This window comes from Pantherophis guttatus, chromosome 3, assembly GCF_059756535.1.
Source record: "Pantherophis guttatus breed Tessera chromosome 3, ASM5975653v1, whole genome shotgun sequence".
NCBI classification, from domain to species: domain Eukaryota; kingdom Metazoa; phylum Chordata; class Lepidosauria; order Squamata; family Colubridae; genus Pantherophis; species Pantherophis guttatus.
The window spans coordinates 67,762,500-67,788,527 of NC_142065.1; the positions used below are offsets into that span (position 1 = coordinate 67,762,500).

General features: G+C 35.7%; 1 protein-coding gene and 1 long non-coding RNA gene across 8 annotated transcripts in view; both read left to right on the forward strand.

The window, feature by feature from the left end:
- The window catches only part of NFIA (nuclear factor I A), a 465,394-nt gene that overhangs the window by 161,487 nt on the left and 277,879 nt on the right, over positions 1-26,028 (forward strand). The window lies entirely within an intron of this gene.
- LOC132711311 (uncharacterized) lies at positions 9-24,603 on the forward strand. Its single transcript, XR_009622131.2, has 2 exons — positions 9-21,967; positions 24,305-24,603. It is a non-coding gene; the product is annotated as an uncharacterized LOC132711311 (long non-coding RNA).

Genomic DNA, 26,028 nt, shown 5'->3' on the forward strand with positions numbered 1-26,028 from the left:
GTAAGTGCCTATATTTAAAGTTGTCCACTGTTGAATATGTTTGTTGTGCAAGGACTTAACTGCATGGTTATTCCAGTGCGAGGCGTGCTTGCAGCTGACCATGTAAGTTAATTAAACTGTGTTGCTTTGCTGTGTCTCTGATGGTGGTCCAGATGTCCTCAGAAGCAGAGAAGCTATAGATTGTGTAAAACTGCAACATAGTTCAAAAAAAGTGATTGTGAAAGAATAGTGTCTTTCACTATTGGCCTAATGTGCAATGTACCTGAAACATTTTCATTAGAATGCCTTTCGAAAATGCTTGGCACTAGAATGTTGTGTATTTCTTTGAATTATTATTTTTTTCAGTTTGGTGTAAATCTGGCCACAAAGAAAAGAAATGAAAACAATATTTATGCTATATAAGTGAAGCGTTTAAATGGTTAGCATACCTAAAAAGAAGTAGAGAAAAACAGTCGCCTTACCAACTGGTATATGGATTAAAGAAATTTCTGCTTAATGAAGGAAGAAAAATTAAAAGACGTTCTTAGTAATTGCTCTATATAAATAGAATATTATTGATTTTAAAGAATGGTTTATTAATTTAACAGCGCTGCATGATGGAAAATGGATATATGCATTCTTTTTTATTCTTAATGCAAAACAATACATTTTTCTCCAGCCTACTTTGAGAAAGTTTGTTACCTTGTGACTTTTGAACACCAGAGCGTTATTTCTAAGCAACTCATTGTAATTTAGTTTTACCAAGAACTAGTTTGGTTCAGATATGGAGAAGAAATGACATAGATTTCTCAACATGTTAAATGCATACATCTGTGTTTGTATGCAGCCTTTTTAAATATGAGGCATATTGTTAGCTTTTAGGTGGTTTTGTACAAAAGTGAAGTTGCCTGTGTCTCTTAACGGCTTTATATGTAGTAGTATTACTGTGATAATTGATATGTGCAGTTACAATTTTGGTTTTGTGCTATGGAATCACACAGAGTGGTGTGCTCTGAATATGAACTATTATGCGCTTTTGACTAATGAAGCATCTGAAAATATTGATAAAGAGATGATTTTAAAAAAATACTGTTAAGTCTATGACTTTTATTTAGGATCTGTGTTTTGTGTGTGTCTAATAATGGCTGTGTTTTATTAAGTGCAAATGTTTATAATAGATCGCGGCCTCTGTGAGAGTTCATAGATATATATAAATAGAGAGAGAGAGAGAGAGAGTGCCGAGTGGAAAAATTCATGAATTAAGAACAGATTTAAAAATATAGAAGTTTAATAAAGTTGTGATAATGGCATATTGCAAACTCTCTGCACATTTGTTGATGTAGAATGTGAATTTTAAATTGATTTTTAAAGGAGTCCTATTTCATTGACAGTGTTTGTTAAATGCTGTGCCTTTCTCACTTTAGTCTAGTTATTTGAAGTTGTTAATCGGTAACATTGCAAAAAAGCCAGACAGCTATAAAACCTTTTCTAAAGCTGTAACTGCTATAATATTGTTAGCAAAAATAAAATACACAAAGTGGAAAAAGAAAACAATAAATACAAGTAGGCCAAATATAACCCTTTGCTGCCATTATAGATGTTAAGAGCATATTGTAATATTTTAATTACAACTCTTATGCTTTGCTATCACTGAAGAGTAGCAACTCTCATTTTGAATACCTTTTTCAATTGTTTTGAAAACCAAGGTATTGTACAATTCAACATATAATTTATTCAAGACTTAGTTCCTTTGAGTTCAGTGTTTCTATATAAAATACAGGTGGTATTTGTAGTTTTGTTTATAAATTAAAATAGATTTGTAGTGCTTTTAGAATATATATTATTATGGTTTATTACATCAATGTATTGCATCACATGCTTTATGCCATGTTTTGGAAAGTATTTCAGTAATCACCTGTAAAGAATGAAAAACATACCTATTATCTTTATACGCAATATATCCCTGGCAACACTCATTATTTGTAAACAAGGGAGAATGATTGTACAGGTAGTCCTTGATTTATGACCACGATTGAGCCCAGCTAAGTGAAACATTTGTTAAGTGAATTTTGCCCTGTTTTATGACTTTTCGTGCCACAGTTGTTAAGTGAATCACTGCCATTGTTAAGTTAGTAACACTGTTGTTAAACGAATCTGGCTTCCCCATTGACTGGTTGTCAGAAGGTCCCAAAAGGGGATCACATGACCCCAGGACACTACAACGGTCATAAATATGAGTCAATTTTTCAGTGCCATTGTAACTTTGAACGGTCACTAAATGAACTGTTGTAAGTCGAGGACTACCTATATTTGATGTCTGCTTTATTTAGATATTTCCCAGAATTCTTTGTCACCCCAGAATACCAGTGAGATTCGTGCTAATTGCCCTTGGATAGGTTTGGTAATGAAACAACAAATAGTTGTTCGTTTGTTTATTATTAAACAAATTTATAGTCACCCAATTCACACATAATGGTGACAGTTTATAGTTTACAGCGGATGTGAACATTAATGCAAGTCTTAGGCATCCATTGTTGTCAGATGTTTCCAAATGGCGGTAACCTTATTAATTATGGTAAGGAATTTGCCAGTATAGAATGAAGAAATAATACTAAAATTGACTTACATGCAGTGGGAATTGAAGAGCAATTCAGAAATCCTCAACATTTTTATGCGGTAAAACTTTTGTTATCAGAAATGGAAAGAAATTCACATTCTGTAAATTTTTTGTCATATATGTACTAAAACTATTGCGATATCTGCACTTTGTATATTATTATTACTATGACTTCGTACTCTTCTGAGGTAATTTAATTGTCAACCTTTTCTAGACAAGCTGTCCCTTTCTTTTTAAAAGATCACGTACTACGGTTGCTTTAAAATCTTATGTTTTTCCACATTTTACCTTTCTTTAGTCTTAACTTTTTAAAATTATTTAGCCACGCTGTCCTATTCCAAGTAGGCTAAATCACAAAAAATATTGGTGATTTATATATATACATAAAAAAGTGAACCGTAAGTCATTCGCTTGGAGGTCTCAAGATGTTTATTCTGATTTTACAATACAGAAGGGAAAAAAAGCTGACTCTTTTGAACCTTAACTAAAAAAACTAATGTTTGTGTATGTGTGTAAATAAATATATAAAAACATATATCATTTATATATATCTTGATTCTGCTTCCCTACTATCAAATGACAAGTTGGAAATGATTGTGGCAAACCGTGTTTCTTTGTGGGAGTATAAGTTTCCAGGAAATTTATGACCAGTCTTTTAACCAGATGATCTGTATCAGAATCTCCCATATACTAGGCACGTGGCAAGGTCACTATTTAAGTTGTTGGGGTCACAACCTTCGCCACCAGGCATTTGACCTTTGTGATAAAGTTAACCTTTGTTCATTAGGAGGCACTCAAGCAAGAACTTCCTTGTTTTTTACTGCGGCAGCTAACATGATCACATTGTTAAAAGTGATTCTTAGCTCAAGTATTGGGTTCCGTGCAAAAGTTTAAAGATTTTCTGTGTGGGTTTCTTTTCTCCATTTTTTTCCTCTCTCCCCCCCACCTCCTTTTAAGCCTTTTTTCTGCAGGCAAAGCTGTGTCCTGTTGGCCACACAATAGTCCACGGCTTTGTCTATTGTTTGTTTTGGATATGACTTTTAACAGCACAAGCCTGTTCATTTTTTACTCTGAAGTAAATTCCACGGCCTTATTCCATAGTGAATTTATTTATTAAAGAATGCAATCTATATTTGGGGGAAAAAAAGTTAAAAAAACTTCAGGAGGAATTTTTTGAAATGATAAACTGTACATTGAAAAAGCTAGGCCTTTTACATTTGAATTAGGTTGTTTTGTATAGATTTTAATGCTATTAAGTACTGAATCAAAACTAGCTACAAGGCCAGTTTAATTTTGATAATGGTGAAAATGTATTTTTTTCTGGAAATAAATCAGTGTCTAGATGGGATCATGTCTTTAATCTGAAATAAACTGATACATATTCAATAATAAAATATATTGGATACTGTTATAGGACTTGAGCTTTGTAATTTTATAATGTACTCCTCTAATATAAATTACATTCATTGTACTTATCCTGGTAATAGATCATTTTGTATTTTGCAGCAGCAATTCTGCAGGTATACTTGTACAGTAAGTTGCAAATAAAATAGTTACTACAAGTCTTTGTAGTCCATTTTTCCAGGAAAAAAAGTTATTTTATCATATATTTCTAATATTATCATATTATTTCTTCATCAATGTAGGACTGAGAATTCTTAAATATTTATCTTTTTAAATAATAGTTAATTTTTCTTGTTCAATTATCTTATTTACTATGAATAAAATGAAAACAAATAACCTTTGTTTATATCGGATTGCATTTTCCTTGCTTTCTAGTTATTACTGCTATTCCTTTGAATGATAGTACAGTTATCCATGATTTGATGATTAACCAGATGGCCAAGGTAACAGATTGGGAACCTGCTCTCTACTAATAAAAAGCAGGTGTAAGATCACAGAGGTTTCTAGTTTCTCCCCAAATGAATTAGAAATTCCTTTTAGAATTGTATGTGACTCATAGTAAAGATAATTGCATTTCATTTTAAATTTAAACTATAACATTAAATATGTTTTATTCACAATATCTGAACCAAATGCCATAATGAACTTAGATTCAAGTAATTTTGATGATCTGTATCAGAACTTAAATTATTTGGGTAATTTGTTTGGATTCTGTGTGTACACTAAATGAATAAATCACCAGGGAGGATGATTTTAAATATGATATGATAGTCAGAAACATTTTGATTAAGTTCCAGGCAAGCAAGTGTTGATGATATCCTGATGAGCAGGTGAGCAGAGATGCTTGTATCTTCTGCATAGTTGGAAAGCAATTGTAAATTAAAGTTCTATGTGTGGAATGTTTTGGTTGCTGCAGAAAATGTACCTGCCCTTGTGATATATCTGTGCACATTACATATTTGGCTAATTATGCTTTACCATGTATATAAGGAAGCCTAATATGAATGAGACAGCAGGGTATCCATATTTTTCTGAGTTGTACCAAAAGAAATGAGTTCTAGCAGAAGGATTTTAATATCTGGATTTGTATCCCAGTTGTAAAGCTTTTCCAAGACATTTTATTCAGTGTACATTTATACCAATGCAAACTGTACCTATAGCGCATGTTGATGCTGCAAGATGCTTTTTACATTACACTTACTCTCTTCCAGTTTGGACAATAGGTTTCCAACATTTTACTGATATTGGTGGGAGGTAAAAGGATACTCAGATTTTAGCAGTTTAGCACTTCAGCAGAGTCTGATACCAGAGAATCGTCTCCCCAAAGAGACTTAAAGGTATCTTTTCCCTTTATCTCTGGCAACTTGAGATCTGAAAACAGCTGTAGGAACAAATTGTAGAAGAGCTATTTACATTATTAACACTTCAGCCAGCCTTGATTCTTGCAATCACAAAGTTTTTGTGATGAATTAACTTAGTCTCACAGCTAAAATGCTTATGATCTGCTCTCTCATACTTCTGACTCTTGTCTCTCCTGCAGGGTGGATAAAAATAAATGAGTTTTAAAAAATAAAAATAAAAAAATGGATTTTTTAAATTTAAATTGGTTTTTTTAAATTTAAATCAGATTTTTTTAATTAAATTTATTTTAATAAAATGCTTTTTGAGTAAAAATCTATCTAAAGATAGTGTTCTGTTTAAGATACATTAATAATTTAGTTTATTCAGCATGAAATGGAGCTTAGTTATGTAGCATGAGGCTATATATTCTGCAATATTAGGATGGTGAGTCAACAGCGGGTCAGAGGAGGAGCTGCTGCGGGACAGAGGTGACAGTTGCTCTTTTAAAATTATGATTTAAATCAAGTTGATTTAAATCAAGCCTTTTTACTAGTGATTTAAATCATGATTTAAATTGTGATTTAAATCAAGTCGATTTAATTCAAATCCAACCTGCTCTCCTGTGAAAATTAGTATTGTATAAAATTCTGTGGAAGGATTGCTGCAATAATGCCTTTCCTTCAAGTTTTCACAGGCTCGGAGTGGAATTCTGCAAGGTCTACTCTCTAATCTTGGAAGAGTCACCTATAAATATTTGCATGGTTTTTAATCTTAACTGCCAAAGATTTTATATTCCACTCCAGGTTGCAACACTTGATCTAAAACTGTGTAGAAATGGATATTTTTCTATTCTGGCAAGCAAAGGATTCTATTTCTACTGTTAGCAATGAGTGACTGTAGTTGACAGAAGCAGGATTTAGATGAGGACAACTGCATTCTCCCTGGTGCTGTAATTGAGATGGTAAGCATTAATGCTAATTTGAACCCTAACAGTAGTCGAACATAGGCGTATTTGCTATATCATGAACCGTTGGCATCTATTCAGTCATGTGGCTAAGCTTTCTCCAAAACAGAAACAAATAAAGCCAGTCCGTATTATGTTAGGCCTTTAATATTTCTTAGAATTCTCCCAGGTGTTTTCAGAAAAGAAATATCACATGATTTAAATGCTGTTTCCTGTATCCTGAAATAGCAGATGGACCCAATCAGTCCGAAAAGAATGTTTCTAGTGTAACTTTAAGAAAAGCCTTTGAATGGAATGCATTGCATTTATAGCTACGAAGCCAGCACAATAGCATAAAAATTGCTCAGTCTCGCTGGCCAGGCCGGTCTTTCTTAAATTACTGTACTTTTATATTTCCCCCCCCCTCTTTTTTTTTTTCATCCAATGATGAATAGCATTAATTTAAATCTATTTAAGGCAAGTGTGGGAGAAACCACAGCCTTTGTTGTGGTCAGTGGTGTACACAGCAGGATTGGATGTCTCACTGGATTGAGGCCTGAAAGTTGACTCTAGTAATGCCATGTCATCTTTTTTCTAATTCTGCATGAGAAGAAGTGAAAGTTCTTTTACAGTGGCAATAATTATTATGGGATGGGTGTTTAATGTTCCCAGTGGCAACAACAGAACAATTCTACTTTCTGTGAAAATAACCATCCTGAAGTAGAGTCACACCGAACATTTTTATAAGCTTTTTTTTTTCCCCTTTGGAGGCAGGGGTGAAATGCTCCCGGTTCGGACCAGATCAGGCGATCCGGTAGCGATTGTGGCAGGTGGTTCAGAGAACTGATAGCGATGGTAGTGTGAGGCTCCGCCCACTGACCCGGGTGTCGTTATTTCCTGGTTTTAACCAGGAAGTAATGTGTTTTTTACCCTCTGCGCATGCGCAGAAGGTTTTGCGCATGCACAGAGGGTCTGCACGCATGTGAGGCGCGTACGCACTTCCGAACCACTAAAGAAGATAAGTAGATTTCATTCCTGTTTGGAGGCCTAGGCATGATACATTTCTTGAAGCAAGTCCCAATAGTAATCAATTCTCACAGTTGTTTTGGCCAAAGTGTAGAACTAAGCTGAAGGACTATGAGGCTAAATTTTGTGTTGATGGTCTCTCTCTTAACTGTACTCAAAGAACTATAGGTCAAATGTGGAGAACAACTGAGGTTCTGCTACCTCATTAGAAATGTGCAAATTTATGACAGTAATAGCCTGATGCTAGTAGACCTCTTTCTATGGTACATAGAAATTACAAACAAAATTCTGTGATGCAGCGAGATCACCACTAATCCATTATATAGAGCTTTAGTCAGACCCTATTTGGCATATTTTCCCCAGTTCTGGAGACCTCACTTTAAAAAAGACATAGATAAGATTGGGCAGGTCCAAAGATGGGCAACAACAACAACAAAAAAATGGTACTGATAGCCTGAAGGACAGAAGGGAAAGGGAGGGACATGATTGAAACCTTTAAATATAATAAGGGTGTGAATAAGATTCTAGAAGGCAGTATTTTCAATACAGTATTAAGCAAAAATCAAGAACATGGGGGTCAGGGGTGGGTTGCTCCCGGTTCGCACCGGTTCACAAGAACCGGTAGTAAAAATTGGTAGTAGTTTGGAAAACCAGTAATAACATTGGCTGGCCATGCCCCTGAACCGGTCCCCGGCCCAGTTGCCGCTTGCTTACCCCGCCCACCTCATCAGAGGCTTTTAAAAAAAAAACTTTTAAAAGCATTTTTTCTACAACCTCTTCAGCCAAAAAATGCTTTTAAAAGTTAAAAAAAAGCCTCTGATGATCGTGCGGCTCAGCTGGGATCGTCAGAGGTTTTAAAAGCATTTTTTTCTGCAACCGCTTTGGCCGAAGAGGTTGTAGGAAAAAAAATGCCTTTAAAAGCCTCTGGCGATCCCAACTGAGTTGCCTGATCATCAGAGGCTTTTAAAAACATTTTTTTTCTGCAACCTCTTAAGGTTGTAGAAAAAATGCTTTTAAAAGCAAAAAAAAAAAAAAAAAAAAAGGCCACGCCCACCCAGTCACATTACTCCCCACCAAGCCACGGCCACAAAATAAGCCACGCCCACAGAACCGGTAGTAAAAAAATTTAGAACCCACCCCTGATGGGGACATAACCTCAAACTGACAGCAGGGAAGTTCACAAGTAATGTTAGAAAGTATTACTTCAAAGAAAGAGAAATGGAAATTTGGAACCAACTTCCAGCTGAGGTAATGGGTCAATCATCAGTAACTGAGTTTAAACATGCTTGGGATAAACAAATGTCCATCATCTGACGACAAAAAAAAATCCCCATTAATATGCCTCAAAGGACAGACTCAGTGGACTACTCAGTCTTTATCTGCCTTCAGTTTTCTGTGTTTCTAAACTGATGGTCCTGTGGAGTCAATTGAATTTTGCAAATGCATCATACAGCTTAGAGAAAGAATGTGAGATCTGTGCTATGTTTTAGTTCTTGTTTACTCCAATTGAGTTTGCAATGCAGTGAATACCTGGAGTGTCTCTGTACTATTCTGTTCAAAACAGTGTAGCATAACTTTTAGCATTCATTGTATCTTTTGTTGCTCCTCTGGTGTCATAGAATCTTTAAGACTAAGCCTATAAAAGTGTTCAGTCAACTCTTGATTAAGCAAATACGTTGTGGATGGACAGTCTTTTTAAAGGCAAACAATGGTAAACTTCCAACATATTAAACCAGAATTTTTAAACCATGGCTTATTAAATGTATCATAGTGGCCAAGGTCACATATCACACCAAGCCAAAAATGGTATTATGATTTAGGGTTACGTGTGAACAAGGCCAATTTTGTTCCTTTGCGTTATCATTTATAACCTAGATAGTTAATAAATGTACTCTACCTGTAGTATATTTTTGGGATTCTTAGTTTTCTTATTTTGCTACTGCTGAATAAGGATCAGGAAATTATATAGTATACACATATTAATTGTTGTTCTCACTCTTATTGCTTTGGTATTTTTTTGACTGTATGAAACCATAGCCTACCTATGAAAATTACAATAAAGACAATGATGTCATGATGGAGATCATGCTGTTGTGTACTTGCATTTAATGCCTGGTAGAATTGTGTAGATTGTTCATACAAATTAAACCAAATTAATGAACAGGAATGATTGACTAAAATTATAGATTCACATAGTCAAAATTTAAAGAACTAGGCCACATCATAATAGTGCTTAATGTGTTGATTTGCACTGAACTGGAAAAAATTAGATAAGATTTTGGGAAATCTCTTATCAAAGCATTTCCTCTGTTTTGGAATGTAATAATTGAAATGAATTAGTTATTGGATTACTTAACTGCATTAGTAGAGAAACAGATATTAAATCAGTTGGTTCCTGATAGCAGTAATTAGGAATTTTATTTTATAGTGAGGATTTTGTTTCTAGGATTTCAAAAATCTGTTTCCTCATCTGTTTTGGATACATCTCCATGAAATTTTAAAAGAATGGATTTGTATTATGATGTCTTTTGAATATTAATTACATCTAATTCCGTAACTTAATTTTCATCTAATCCAGAAACTATTTCCCCCCTCCCTAAAATACACCATTTCTTTGGAAGTAGATAAGAAAAAGTATAAGAGAAATCAGATAAAATGGAAGTGATTAAGGCGGTCAGCTCATGTGATCTGAAGCCTGCATATTCTAATGCAATTTCATTGTCATGAATAAATCAGTTTTTAGTTCAGGAATATCTGGGATCTGGCTTTTTTCCTGGAGGCACAGGTGGCAGTCTTGGACCAGAATGTTTTTTATCTGTTTCATTTGCTACTCCAGCTGTGCCTGTTCCTGTATAAAGTGGACTGAGTAATCATCATCCATGTCTTTGTAAAATAGAGAACAGAGTATTGCAATATTTTGATGCTGTTTATATACATTTTAAAGATTTGCAGACAAGTGTGATGATAAAACTGCCTCATGCTCCAAAAGCACCTTTTTGGAATTGAATCCAAAGCATTGCGTAGTCCTGTGAAATACTCAACAAACAGATTAAATCAAAGTATGCTTGGTGTCATGTGTGACTCAAGCACTTACATATAGGCTTTTAGTAGTGTTGAGGGTAATATTTTTCTCCTGAGATAGATGCTCCAGAAGGATCTACTAACCTCAGAACTAAATATATTATTGGCGGGTGAAATAAGAATAGGAAAATGGAAAAAGCAAATAAGTTGTCCTCTAACAATTCCTTTATATCACCAGTCCCCAAACTTTCTGCTCCATATACTGGCAGCAGTGGCGGGCGAGGGGCAGGGGATGGTTTTGCATGTGCTTCCCTCACTTGCCTGCCACTTCTGTGGCCCAGTTGCCAACAAGCTGTGGACCAGTGGCGGACCGGGTGTTAGGGACCCCTGTTTTACATTGTAGGGATAAGACTTCTTTTAAATATCATGGAGTGTATTCCCCTTCCTTCTTTCCTTCCTGCCTTCCTTCCTCATTTCAATGTACCAGTAAATTATTACCGTATTTTTCGGAGTATAAGATGCACCTTTTTATCCCCCAAAAGGGGGTGAAAATTTAGGTGCGTCTTATACACCAAATGTAGCCCTGCCCACCCACTGGCCCCCACCCTTTGGCCTGTGCCTCGCAGCAGTTACCTCCTTGCAAGCAAACAGCAAGAAAAAACAATCCCTTTCAGCTTCAGCATAGGTTAATTAGCACAACTTGATTAAATTGGCTTCCCGACTCTCAGCTGATTTGCTCTCAGCTGTTTTGCGCAAAAATAAAAAAAAACTTTTTTAAAAAAACAACAACCAAAAAAGGTAGGTGTGTCTTATACTCCGGTGCGTCTTATACTCCAAAAAATACGGTAGATTTTAAAAATACCAATTCCATTTTTTATGAGTGGTTAGCACATTTATCTTGACTGAAATCAGTCATGGGATTACTTGATAGATACAGGTGTCATTCAAATTAGTTGTATAAAAATCAGGGGATTAAATTGTTCTGGAACTCGCATAAGAAGCAGAGCGCTTTTCTGCTAAAGTCATTTGCCTCCAATATGTGCAGGGCATTAGGATGAAAATGGAAATACGAACCAAAGTTGAAGCCTTGACTACATTTAGCAAGTTTTCTTCCCTTGTTTACACTTTTTCTGTTTTCTTCCATTTTGTGGGGTCATAAAGGAAATATTGGCAAGGGATACAAAATAATGACAAAAGTCTGCATGTATAGAGATAGGCAATGTGAGAAAAATGATACAAGATTTTCTGCACACCATTTCTGCACATTTCTGGAATCAAATTATTATAGCTGTGAATTTGTTTATTGATATTTTCTGAAGATTAACAAATTTATAAATTGTGTATCAATGACTTATTAAGATGTTAACCAATGGAATTTTTTTATAAAAGTAAACTCTTAATGTGATATGTGTTATTATATAATTCTTAGCCTTGCTGTAAACAAAAATTAGCATGCAGTTGAGTTGTGTTTAAGGCCTGTGATTATTAAGCTTGGTTCTATTTAAACATGCAGAATAAGCGGATTAATTTAATATACTGAGAAAATGACTGTTAACCTAAAATATCCATTGAATCCAATAATTCATTTTGTAAATTGAAGACTTGACCAGTAGGTTGAGGATGTCTAGGTTGTAAATTGTCCATTGAATTTAAGATTTGCAAAATGGGGGCTTACACAGCACAATTTTGCTATAACATAATGTAACATTTGAAACTGAGAAATGAAAAAAATGAGAGGTTTCTGTTATTTGGATAATGGCAGGGGTGAAATGCTACCGGTTCGGACCGGTTCTCCTGAACCGGTATGTCCGACGATCAGCTGGGTGATGATCAGCTGTGACGCGTGATTTATATTAGCTAGAATTGTCGGATTTCCTGCTTTCGAGCTAATCTAAATCGTGTAGTACAGTGGATTGCCCCCCTCACTGTTCTACTTACTTTTGCAGACTCGGAAGGCTTCAAAATGTTCCCTCTTTAGTGCTGCACAGGTGCACCTCGGGCGCGCATGCATGCACACACAAAGCACACACTTGGTAGCAGACTCACAGAACTGGTAGCAGGCTTCAGAGGATTTCACCGCTGGATAATGGGATAGATTTTAAAAACTCCTATACATAGTAATTTCTACTGAGGTGTTACATTATCTTCCAGTAGTTACCTAGAATCATCTTACCAAAATAATAATGGGGACAGGCTTCACATAGGCTTGCATCTGAAATAAACGCTAGTAGTTTTGAAAGTGAATGAACTTTGCGTAATGCATTTATCTCTAGGTGAGTAAATTAATCAATACAGTCCTTAGAGCTTAATTTAATCCTTAGATTAATCAATACAATCCTTAATCAATACAATCGTTAGATTTCTTTCTGGAAACAATTATAATGATTCAATGAAATACAACATTTGGCATCAGGCTCAATACATGAATGAACTAACAGAATTTAAAGGCTATGATTTCAATATTTTGAGTTAATTACTTAATGTCTAAAGTTGTGTATGTCATAAAGGAGGTAGATTGAGAGAGGTTATTGCCACCAATAAGATATTAAGACCACATGGATTCCATAATTTATTTATTTTTTTGGTTTCTCTGGAACTGATTCAGATTTCAGTGATTAATTTTAATAAATGCATTCCTGATTTTTTCCCTTGAATTATACATTGTGTTAGCATGTTCTTTGAATATTTTAATTCACCGTATTATACCCTTGACCACAATCCCATTTTCTGAATTGCATGTATTGTAATCCAGCCATTCCCAGCTGTGTATCTCTAGATATGTTGGATGCTGACTCCCACCATCTACATCTGTCCTTGCTGGCTGTGGCTACTGGTAGTATTACTTGTACTTCAGTATGTCTAGTAAGCAGTATTTGTTTGTTTCTTTGTTTCTTTATTAATTTACTTAAGATAATTTATATGGCCACTTATTCATTCACAGCTACTCTAGGCTGTTTATAGATAATAAAAATACAGTGTAGAAAACAATAATAATAATAATAAAATAATACCCATCGACGACAACACACACTCAAATTAAACACACATTTAATGGGTGCCATCCCTCTCTGCGTTCCCCAGGCCCGTATAGATAATAATCTATGTTCAGAAATGGTTAATCAATTGAATACAGAGGTAGGGTGGAAAGGACAGTGCAACTCAACATTAGTTTTCTTATCAAGTATCAGTTCTTTTTTTAAAAAAAGCAAAAGTTATAGTTTTCAACTTTGTTTCTAAAATAATTATGATATTGTGCAAGAATATGGTGTGGCCTCTTGTTTAAACTGTGATCATAATATCTTAATTGCGTTTGGAAAAAAATGCTAATATTGTGTAAAAAATTACAGTTCAGACATTACAATAAGCTATAATGTGGTTTATGTTTTGTCCAGTTTAATAAACAAACTAATCAACCGTGGGCCTAAACTAGTTTCTTGTGATGGGTTTGTGCATTGCGTAAAACCAAACCACATTATGACCTTGTGCAATATACCGACCAAGCATTAACTACTCTCCCTAATGCATTTTAATGATATTCTATATTCTCTATAATTTTTATATAAAAATAAACACATGGAGATGATACAACAGTGTCTCCATTATGACAGTTACATTTTCAGCTAAAGACCATGATTTGGAAGTTAGATAAATGAAATAGTCATTACATACCTTTTAACATACTTAAAAAGACAGAAAAATATTACCAGGTTTTAAGAAACTGGTCAAAATCCAATTTTCTCTTTAAAAAAAGAAATGTTATTTGTATTATCAGTGTGTTTGCAAGGGCATTTTTTAAAGATTAAATTATCTTGATTGAGGTACATGCATGAAGAGTGTAGAGTACAATTTAAAAACTATTAAATATCACTATCAGATAGCAAGGAGCATACTTGGAAACATAGCATCATAAAAATGAATATACAAGTTTTAAAGAGGGTATGTGGTATTTAATGTGCAACTTTAATGATAGCTGCTTTTGTGAAGGCGATATAAACAGCACCTGTCTTATGTTACAGTAGCAGAATAAAAACTGCTGCAGTGTGATCTATTCCTAACTCATGGAGAAGCCCAAAGAAAGTCTTGATTAGATACTGCTTGATTTGGAGAGCTGGATGGAGTAATCAACAAATAGCATGCTATTGAAAGATGTAGATGCATTAAAAACAGGTTGCATTTATTCTTTCCAGAAGTACATATTTAGGAATTCTATGTGCTTTATTGCCAAACTTTGTTTGCTTAGAAGGTACAGTGTCTGTATATCAACGTTATAACGTTATTAGCTTGAGCCATAATTCATTCATTTGTTCCTAGCAAGCTAATAGAATGGTCTTTAGTGTGCAGCTACAAAAATGGGATTATTGCAGTCAAAAGGCACCATGTAAATATGTGCCTTTTTATTTATATGTTCTTCAACTATGAAAAGTCTGTGGGTAGATAAACACTTACTGTTACAACAATTTTTAATTTATTACATTTACATATTAGCCTTCAAGATTAGATTTTTCCAAAGTGACTTAAATTAATATAAAGCTCAAAAAATAAAGTAAAATAAGTAAAGTATGATTAAAATGCATCACAATTACAACAATAACAAAACAATATGATTAAAATGCACCGTATTACAATAATAACAAAATAATCTGTCATGATTATGGGCAACCTTTTCCTTGTCCTTTACTGGTTGGGCTTTGGGAAATTGGCAATTCAGCAGCATTTGGGGATGCTACAGGTTGCCCTTGTTTGGTCTATATGGTGAATTAAGATCTTGTCCAGATTCTCTGTTTGCTTTATATTCTGCAATACAACAGAATATAAAGCTTCATAAAGTAGCCCAGAAACCGTTTTTTGTTTAAAGTTAAAACTCTATGAAAAGTAAGCATATTAGTAAAATATTTTTAATAGGGTAATGTGTGTAGGCTTAGAATCCTGTCTGCATGTAATGTCCTCTGTGCAGACACAGCTCAAGTACTGGGAAAAACCTCTTTTTTCTCAGTCTTTTGGGTTGCTGTACTGATATTCTAAAAGTTTCATGTATTAGTTTGTCTTGGATCTCAGTGTTGATATTTGCTAGGGTCTAGTTACAGATGTGTCTATAATACTTATCTGTTCCTTTATTGTCTGTGTTGCCTAGCTCCCTTTAATCTCTGCCAGAATGCAAAAAATCTGTGTGTCCGATTTCAGTATGTCACTCACAGTACTTTTAATAACTTGATGTTCCCTTTGATTTCAGTTATCAGAAACCGTCTGGCTAGATTTTCCTGTATCATGGTTAGTGGCAGGCTCAGAATGAATTGTTCATCCAAAGAGATGATGCAGCTTCTGAATTTGACTAGTTCTTTCATGCCGCTTTTTTCTAAAAAAAAATGTTTCAGATTTTCTACTTTTTTTTAGTAAAGTCTGTCACTTTTTCTTACTTACAATTATTACACACCAAATTGAAAGAAGTCACATTTTGCAGCTTAGTGATATGCAGAATCTACATGCAAGTTAACCAAGGATTCTTTGACTTGCTTGCTGGCCTGTCTAGTGAATGTGCAAGAAGCCAAGAGAGCTTTTGGAGGTAGACTAAAGAAGGAATTGTATACCTTTTTGAAAATACTTCAGATAAATCCAAATTTGTGTGCATCACACATTGGAACAGAGAGATACTGGGGACGGTGGATATATAATGACTGAGCCAGTCACACTAAATATGAATGGATAATTGTATGCATTATTGCTCAAAACTCAAGTATCCTGATTTGACATTGAGGACCATGTTAAGAGAAGATTTACCTCAGTGACCAAGATGGGCCTTTTTCCAGCATGTTCTCAGTTTTTTATGAACTTTGGAGCAGCCTCAGTCTCTTGATAATTATGGAATTTGATCTGATTAGCCAAAAGTTGTTTACAAGTTTAAATTCTTATTACAATGTCATAATGAACTTAAACCTTTGTATCCTAAGTGTACAGTTGAGGAAGTGGGAGAGTTTTCTAATACACATAACCTTTCAAAGTTCTCCAATCCAGGGGCAATTATTATAACAAAGCTAAACCTCAAAACCAAGGACTACAAAGAGATTTCTAACCATCTCACCAAGTGTAATATAGATATGATGAACAACAGAGACTGTCAAGTTTTTTCATATTTGGGTCTTGTGATCACCACTAAGAAGTCTTTCTTAAGAGTCTTTCTAATGGAATATATTACAAAGAAACATTTCACAATGTGAAACATGAGAATCTTCCACAAGAATGAACAAAACAATGAAAGCACCATTGAGTTCAATTGGACTTTCTTTAGGCTGACATAGAAAACCTACAATTTATTTCCTATTTATTTCTGTTTTTGCTTTTACCCTCAAGAAGATGACCCAGTTTCTTAGATCAATGAAGTAGAAATGGGTCTGGATTAACTTTAGCAGCACTGAAGACTCTCTGTCTTCATTTTGCTATGAATATTTATTATGGATTCTTAAAGACTGGAAAATGGACATGTATTGGATGCCTCTGCCTTTCATCTTGTAAAAAACATGCTCAAATAGTAAGAATTGTTTTACACAAAGAATGAACCAAGAGACATCCTTTAAAAATGGCAAATAACTGTATTAAGGCACTTTTTCTGGCAATCATTCACTACAATATAACTGTGTTTTTTGAGATGAAAAACTATATCATGTAATCTAACTTAATTTCTAAATCAATATGTAAAGCAACTTTATAACAATTTAGTTATGTACAAATGGACAAGTCTTGCACCTTTTTTTTTTTGCAAAATAATTACTTTGTAGTTACAGGAATTGTTCTTTTCTATCCCTTTCTATAAATCAAGCAACCAAATATTATATTGTCAAATATTATATTTGCAACAGTGAAAATAGAAGCATTTATAGAAATATCTTCCCACCTTCTCACCACTCCGCACCCGCCCTCCCCATGTGTCTTTGGTTTTAATGTTTGTATTTAACTTTTTATGTTTTAGCTTACCGTATATGTAGAGTTACCCTATGGTAAGATAGGCAGCCAATAAATTTTATAAATAAATAAATCTTCCTTTAAGCAATGATTCAGACTTACCCTACCAAATGCATATGGATGTAGGGGGAAAATCTCTATGACTCCCATCCCCACTTCTAAAATGTGCATCTCTTCCTGATATGGTTCTCCTTTACTTCCAACTTCATACCTATGGCTAGATAACTTTGACACTTTATGATCCAATGCGGCAGTAGTGTTTTTCATTTTCTGCTGACATAAACTTTGTTGGCCCACAAATCTGTCCTCCTTTTTACCACCTTTGACTGCAGCCCTGCCCTTCCAATCACTGGTTGATTTCCTCCATGGTGACTGTGACTTAGACCACAGGACCAGTGCAGGCCTGTAATAGAATGCCTCCCAGGACTACAGCCAGAACTACTGTCAATTTTAGTGATCTGTCAGAAGAGAAAAAGGCAGAGCTTGTGTCACACATGAAGTGTTTCCAGGATAAAAGAAAATACCTCCCTCCCTTCTAATTTCTGAAACATACAAGACTGGCTCTTATTTTCTTGATATAGATTATCTGTTGATTTTTTAATATATATTTGAATTTGATGTGAGAAATCATCTCCACTGATTTGTTGGTCACATCCATCAGAATTGTCATGAAGAAGCCATTTGCTCTTACCAGGGTTATGTTGCCACCAGTTCCTCCCCATAGAAGACATCAAAACTTTCAACCATTGAGTCAACATCTTAATGGGGTAGAGATGTATACCTGTATGTCATCAGCATACTGTTGATACTGACCCCCATGCCTCTGAATGAGCTCATTCAACAGCTTTGTGTACATATTGAATATGAAGACAAAGAACTGAGTCCTGAGGCACCCCATATAAGAGGGGCATAGGGCTTGGTCTCTCACCTACTGACACTGATTGGAACTGACCACTGAGGAAAAAGTGACTCCCACCCCAATCCTTTATTCCAGTCCAGAAGGATATCATGGTTGATGCTTTAAAAATCGTTGAGAGATTCAGGAGGGCTAGGAAGGATGTATCACCTGCACCCAGGGATGAAATCCAGCAGGTTCTGACAGGTTCTGGAGAATCAGTAGCAGAAATTTTGAGCAGTTCGGAGAACCGGTAAATGCCACCTCTGGCTGGCCCTAGAGTGGGGTGGGAATGGGGATTTTGCAGTATCCTTCCCCTGGAGTGGGTGGGAATGGAGATTTTGCAGTATCCTTCCCCTGCCATGCCCATCAAGCCACACCCACAGAACCGGTAGTAAACAAATTTGGATTTCACCACTGCCCACATCCCTCCAAAGGTCATATACAAGCATGACTGATTTCAACACTATAACCCAGCCCTAATTTCAGCAGAAAAGGATCAAGATAATTTATTCTTCCAGAGCCCTTTGGAGCCCATTGGAATATCTACCAATGAGATTTAGAGATCTCATAACAAAGGTTTTATCCTTAGTTATTGAATTCCTTATTTCAAGAATCTCAGTGTGCTTGGAAATCTTTCCAAGCACATTGAGATTCTTGAAAATAAAAAATAAGAGGCATTTTGAAGAATATTAAAAATAGATGTACGTTCAATGAAATATAACACATTTTGGGTGGGAGGATTCTTTTATTTAATAGTTTTTTTTGTTGAGATACAACATAATGTCCTATTTCTCTTTTTATAATTCATTGTACTTTTGTTTCAAAGCAATAATACTATGTAACTTCCATGTACCAGGATGTATATAATAAAATAACCTATGCTATATTGGGCCAAAAATCCATTGTGAAAAGAAGTAACCAAAAATCCATTGTGAAAAGAAAGTTCGCCTGTGGCGCCAGTTGCACCCCTACTTGGACCGTGATGCCCTACGCACAGTCACTCATGCGCTTCTCACCTCCCGTATTGACTACTCCAATGCTTTCTACATGGGGCTGCCCTTGAAGACCACTCGGAGGCTTCAGCTGGTGCAGAATGTGGCCGCACGGGTAGTGATGGGAGTGTCTCAACACTCCCACGTTACACCTCTCCTGCGTGACTTGCATTGGTTGCCGGTTGCCCTCCGGGGAGATTCAAGGTGCTGGTGATTACCTATAAAGCCCTACATGGCCTAGGCCCGGGATATTTGACGGACCATCTGCAGCCAGCAATAGCTTCCCATCGCCCTGTGCGTTCCCACAGGGAGGGCCTACTCAGGGTGCTGTCGGCCAGACAGTGTCGGCTGTCTACCCCCAGGGGGAGAGCTTTCTCTGTGGGCACACCCACCCTTTGGAATCAACTCCCTCTGGAGCTCCAGGTGGCCCCCGACCTCCGCTTTTTCCGCTGTGGCCTGAAAACATGGCTATTTCACCTGGCCGCCCTGGACTGATGGGGATTTTAATAGAATTTTAACTGGGTTTTATTGAATTTTTGTTAATTTTAACCTGGATTTTTTGTTTTAATGGTTTGTTTGCTTTGTTTTAATTGTTGTGAGCCGCCCTGAGTCCATTGGAGATAGGGCGACATACAAGTTCCCTAAACAAACAAACAAACAAACAAACAAACTTTATGTAGTTGCAGTGGGAATTATGCTAGAATGTCTTTTCTTTACACAGTTTATCCTAGTCAACAATTACATGCTGAACAAACTCACAACCTTGTTCCCAGAGAAATGTTTTCTAATACTTATATCCTGGACTAATTTTATACCTTGGGTAGGCAACATGGTAGAGCTACTTTGGTATAATGGCTAAGGCATCAAGCTAGAAGTTGGGGGAGTGTTAAGTTTCACATTGTGCCAGTCACTCTCTCTTAGCTCTAGGAAGGAGCAAATGGCAAACCACTTCTGAAATCCTGTCAAAAAAACCTGCAGGGACTTGTCCTGACTGACACAAAAGTATCACAATAAAATAAAAAGGTAACATAGGGCCTATGGAAATTTCTCTTGTTTCTTAGCAGGTTCTGTATCTGAGTTGAAGGATGTATGTATATTTAGGTATGTATGATATTCTAACTAAAAATTAATCACATGCTTACCATAATTTACAAGGTGGCATCTTTATTTTCAAACTTGTTTATTGGTTCTTTAGATGTTTTCAAATATTAAAAATAATGGATGCAGCAATGCACCTTCTCCCAAAAGATGTGGGAATTATATTAACATTAGAGGCTAAAATCGTAGTGATTTAAATTCATTGGCAAGGGCCGTCTCTAGCTTTTATTTTGTTAGTTGCCAATTTTTTGATTTACTGTGCCCACTGTTCATCCATTTTGTGACTAGGCAAGTCCTTTATTATCAGCCATTTTATGAAGTTGTCCAGAACATACCTTAAAATTCCAGATGTGCTCACTTATTGCCTCCTCCTGGTTAACAGTATTTGTAGCGATTGATAAGAATGCTCATATTTTTCTGATTTTTTTGTAAAAATATCTAAGATAAATAATATCAAACTGGAGAAAGAATTATGCTTCCATCTACTTAGTAGAAATGCATTTTGTAGTTACTCTATGTAGCCTGTGGAAGAGCCTTTAAAAAAGCTATTATTCACAGTTACTCTTTCCATCCTGCCAAGCGGCAATCTATATTCTCATCTCAGTATGTATTTAAGTTTGGAAATGCTGAAGACTTTTAGATTGCCCAGACAATCTTGAAAAAAAGAACCACTAAATTTAGGATTGCATTGTTTCATTTTTCATCTTTTCTCCATCTCAGAATAGTAATAATTATGTAAAATAATGATAATTTGTTGAGATACATAATATCTCAAGAGGAATTGGACTCACACAGTTCATTGTCCTCCGCAGCATGATAATCTGGGCAAAACCCCAACTACCTCATTCCTAGAAGAATTCGTTTCCACTGAGGTCACAGCTCTTTCTTTTTCCTTTTTGTGGCCATAGACTCTTTTTGATGGAAATTGCAGAAAATGCATCCCCCCCCTTCTGCATTATTGAAAAAGAACACCTACTGCAACTTTTGCCTTTGGAGACCTATGATTGGATGAAGTCCTCATACTAGGCCAGTACAGTCTGATTCCTTCCTTGATGATGGGCATGACTATATGATTTCAGTGTTATGGGCAGGGACAGGCTGTTTGAGTAGTCGGCCAATGCTGTAACTGCTAAGGAGGGATGAATTGCGTTTTATAAAAGTGAAGTAGAATTTTGGAACTCCTTTAATTTTTATTATTATTATTATTATGCATGTAAGTGTTTTCTTAACACCTTTCATCCCATAAGCTGAAATTGAAAATGTTTTGAATCTTTGGAAGGATCAACAATGAAACATTTTCATTGTTCTTTCTTTAAAAAAAAAACCACGGTGGAGGGAGAGCCTTTTGCTGAGATGACCTGCATGTTGGGATAATATCTTTTCATATTTGAGAAGAAGACAAAGGAACTACAGTGCTAAGCACAGAACACTTATTAAAAACAGTTGGGAAGCATATAAAAGGTTCCGTGTGTGTGAAAAACGGGACAGCTGTGATGGTCTATTGGGAAAGTATGTACAGATGGTAGTAAGGAGGAGAATGATGACTGCATGGCTGATAAATGAAATACCAAAAAAAGGGGGGGAATGCATTATGTTGGTTGATCGTTGTAAATTATACATTTTTGGGGTGCAGCATTTAGTTCTTGGATTTCTAATGATTCAGCCAGCAAATGCGAGTGACTGCAGGGTTTCAGGTCAGATTCTGTTTGCAATATGAAGAAAATATTTTACAAATTACTTGACATACAATTATTAGAGGAGATAATTAAACATATGGTTTTCTTCACATTTAGCATGTCACAAGTTTGTCATAATGGTGTCCGTAAGACTCTGCATGAATTTAGGTCTGAATTAGTCACAGTTAAAATGTGGGGTGTGTTTTTTTTTAAATGGTGGCGGCGGCGAAGCACATTTGTTTGTTTTCTGTTATAGAAAAAGTGAAAGAAAATGACACAAACCTGGGTTTGGCTAAGAGTGGCAGAAAAAAAAATTAAAGGAAATTATGTCATTTAAAAAATAAATGGAAGTAACCAATATTTATTTATTTCAATATATCCCAGCAATCTATCAAATATATGTAGTCTTCAATTTACAATAATTTGTTTACTGGGCTGAAAAATGTCTGTTCTTCACACTTACAGCCGGTATTCACACTTATGACCTCACACCACCTTCATGGTCATGTGAATACAAATCTGGCACTTGGCAACAAGCATATGATCACAATATGTGACCTTTTCTGCTAGTTTCTGGCAAAAAACATCCATTTGGAAGTTTGCCTAATGTCCCTGGATTTATTTAATGACTGTGGTGATTCACTTAATGACCATTGTAAAATGGTCATAAAATTGGGTACAACACAACACAACTCCACTGACTTACAAAAGAAATTCTAGTCCCCCTTATGTTTTTTTTTTTTATTATTATTACATTACAAACAACATATACAATATTTCACCCTGTGCTATACATAAGAAAGGAAGATTTGGTTCTTCGGATATATCCTCATGATCGCCAAAATCCACGTTCTCGGGGTACAGGTACCGAAGCATCCAATTTTCCCAGCGCATAATCCACGAATGGTTTCCAAATTTTCCAGAATATATCTTCTTTATAGTCACCATTTCTAATTTTAATATCACATGTCATTTTATCGTTTAAAGCTAATTTCCACATTTCACAATACCATTCTTCTATTCTAAAATTCACATCTAATTTCCAATATCTGGCTATTATAATTCTACCCATTATAATCATAATTCTAATCAATTCTTTCTCATATTTTGTTGGTTCTATTTCCTTAATTATCAACAGTAATATAATTTCTGGTCTCAATATTATTGCTTTCCCCATCATTTCAAATATCATTTCCTCCAATTGTTGCCAAAACTTTTTAACTTTATCACATTTGTACCACATATGTTCATAAGTCCCTAATTCCATATCACATCTCCAACATTGTTTACTAATTTTGTTATCCATCAATGACAATCTTAATGGAGTCAAATACCATTTCCAAACAACCTTATAATTATGCTTTTTAATCCTTACAGATAAAGTCTTCATAATTCTACTCTTCCAATTCACATTCCAATCTAAATCTGATATTTTAATATTAAGTTCTTTTTCCCAATTCATCTTCATCACCCTTTGTGGTTTTCCATCAAAATTTATAATCTTATATATCTTACTAACGAGTCCCTTTAGCCCAATTTCATCTTTCATAATTTGGAATACTAAATGTTCAAATTCAGTTTTACTTCTACTTATCGAACAATTGTCCCTTACCTTCTTAGTCCATTTTTCTATCTGTATTTTTTCAAACCAGCCTATACCCAGTTTTTCAATGATTTCTTTTTTCCTCCTTTCATTTTCTGAAGTTTTTAACCAATCTATTATAGTTTGTATATTTTCATCTTCCATTACCCTATCACGACTTATATTAGTTTTAATTGGCCAATTTTCAATTGTCTTCCCTAAGAAAATTATATCTGGAATTAAAATTTTAACAAATTTATTCCAAATTTTACTCAGTCCCTTTAACCAATAGCTATTAATTACACACTTACATTCATAAGTCAAGGACTACCTATATGCAAAAGACAATATGAGTATAGTGACATATGTTACCATTTATGTCTCATTGAAATGCTTATCTCTGCATCATAATGAAAAGAAAGTTGCTGCGGTTCAAACCAGTAGTGGTTTTCACTTACCTTCGCTATCAATTTGGAACTGTGAGTATGCATGTGTGCTCACTTTGCTCATGTGCAGCGCTTTGTGCAGAACCTTCTGCGCATATGCAGAGCGTCCATGATGTCGTCTGGGCGGGTGGCCGAAGCCTCCCACTACCGGTGTGCCTGAACCGGTGCAAACCAGTAGAAACCCACCACCGGTTCAGACCAATCCCTGTCCCCACATATGTGATATCAAATTTTCAACATACTATTTCACTGTTGTACAATGGTCATAACATTTAGCTTTGGGGAATAATGCATATTTAAATGATCAATAATATGTTTACATTTCAGGGAACGTGAGGCAACTGAGGGAGTTTCTAGCTATTATTCCAGCAGTTCAACAGGAAGCAAGAAGATCGGAATTGGTTATATAGTTTTATTAATGAAAACAGTTTCTAATATAAAAAGTAATTCCTGCTTCTTCAAGAATCTATCCATCCTCTCCTGAACAGGAGAATGCCAGCAGGAAAAAGAAGAAAGTCTGGATATCCAGGGAATATTTTTTTAATATTTTAAAAGAAAACTTTCTCTTCTGAAAAAAGAAAATGTGTGTATTTCCTATTTTAGAGATTATAAATCGTTACACAAAAGCTTTCAATGGATATAGAAATCTATTCTGAAACCGGAGCCCATGGTTTTTCCTGTTCCTTTAGAGCTAGTTTAGATCTCCAGTTCTGCTTTTAGGACACCATTCTCCTTAAAAAGAAATTCCATCTTTTGAAAAGCTCAACACATTTGTCTGATAATAATTGTCCATCTGTCTGCCATTTGATAAAACCAGGAAAGATAACAATGTTTCAGTAACAACAAAAAGTGCAATATTTAAACCAGTGGTTTTCGAGTGGCAATGTACAACTGTGAAAACTGGACAACTATAACCTAGGGACACGGTGGCTCAATGGCTAAGACACTGAGCTTGTCGATTGAAAGGTTGGCAGTTCGGCGGTTTGAATCCCTAGTGCCGCGTAACAGGGTGAGCTCCCATTAATTGTCCCAGCTCCTGCCAACCTAGCAGTTCAAAAGCACATAAAAAATGCAAGTAGAAAAATAGGGACCATCCTTGGTGGGAAGATAACAGCGTTCCGTGCGCCTTTGGTGTTTAGTCATGCCGTCCACATGACCACAGAGACGTCTTTGGACAACGCTGGCTGTTCGGCTTTGAAATGGAGATGAGCACCGCCCCCTAGAGTCGGGACAACTAATGTGCGAGCGGAACCTTTACCTTTACCTTCACCTTTACCTTATAACCTTATAGCTAGACTGAACTAAGACTCATAGCAGGGGTGAAATCTACTTACCTTCCTTACCGGTTCGGAAGTGCAAGTACATGCACACACAGACCTTCTACTCATGTGCAAAACCGTTTGCGCATGGGCAGAATGCCTGATCCGATCCGAACCGAGAACATTTCACCCCTGACTCATAGTGAATGGCCTGGTGGATTTATTAAGCTGAGGATGGGTTGAACCTGGGTTTTCCTGCTCTGAGTCCAACATTTAACCACTATAACCATGTTGGTGAATATCATACACTCTTATACTTATTTCTTATCTTGCCTTATGGAACAATTCTTGACATATTTGTCTTCAGTTGTCATATTCCTGAAGACAACTATTTTTTTAAAAAAAAAAATTGATTTATATGCCGCCCTTCTCCGGAGACTCAGGGCGGCTTACAATGTGTTAAGCAATAGCCTTCATACTTTTGTATATTTATTCAAAGTCAGCTTATTGCCCCCACAATCTGGGTCCTCATTTTACCTACCTTAGAAAGGATGGAAGGCTGAATCAACCTTGAGCCTGCTGAGATTGAATTTATAGTAATTGCAGACAGCTGGTGTTAATCACAATGCTTTTAGTCTGCTGAGCCACCAGGCCCTTTTAAACTATTAGTCTGTATGAAGTTTTCTCTCAATTTTGTACTCTAGTTCCTCATAGAACGAGGTCCTTTGTAATTTTAGTTGCTGCTCTGAAAATACTGAGTTGGTCTTGATGGTGATATGGGCAGCCTATGAA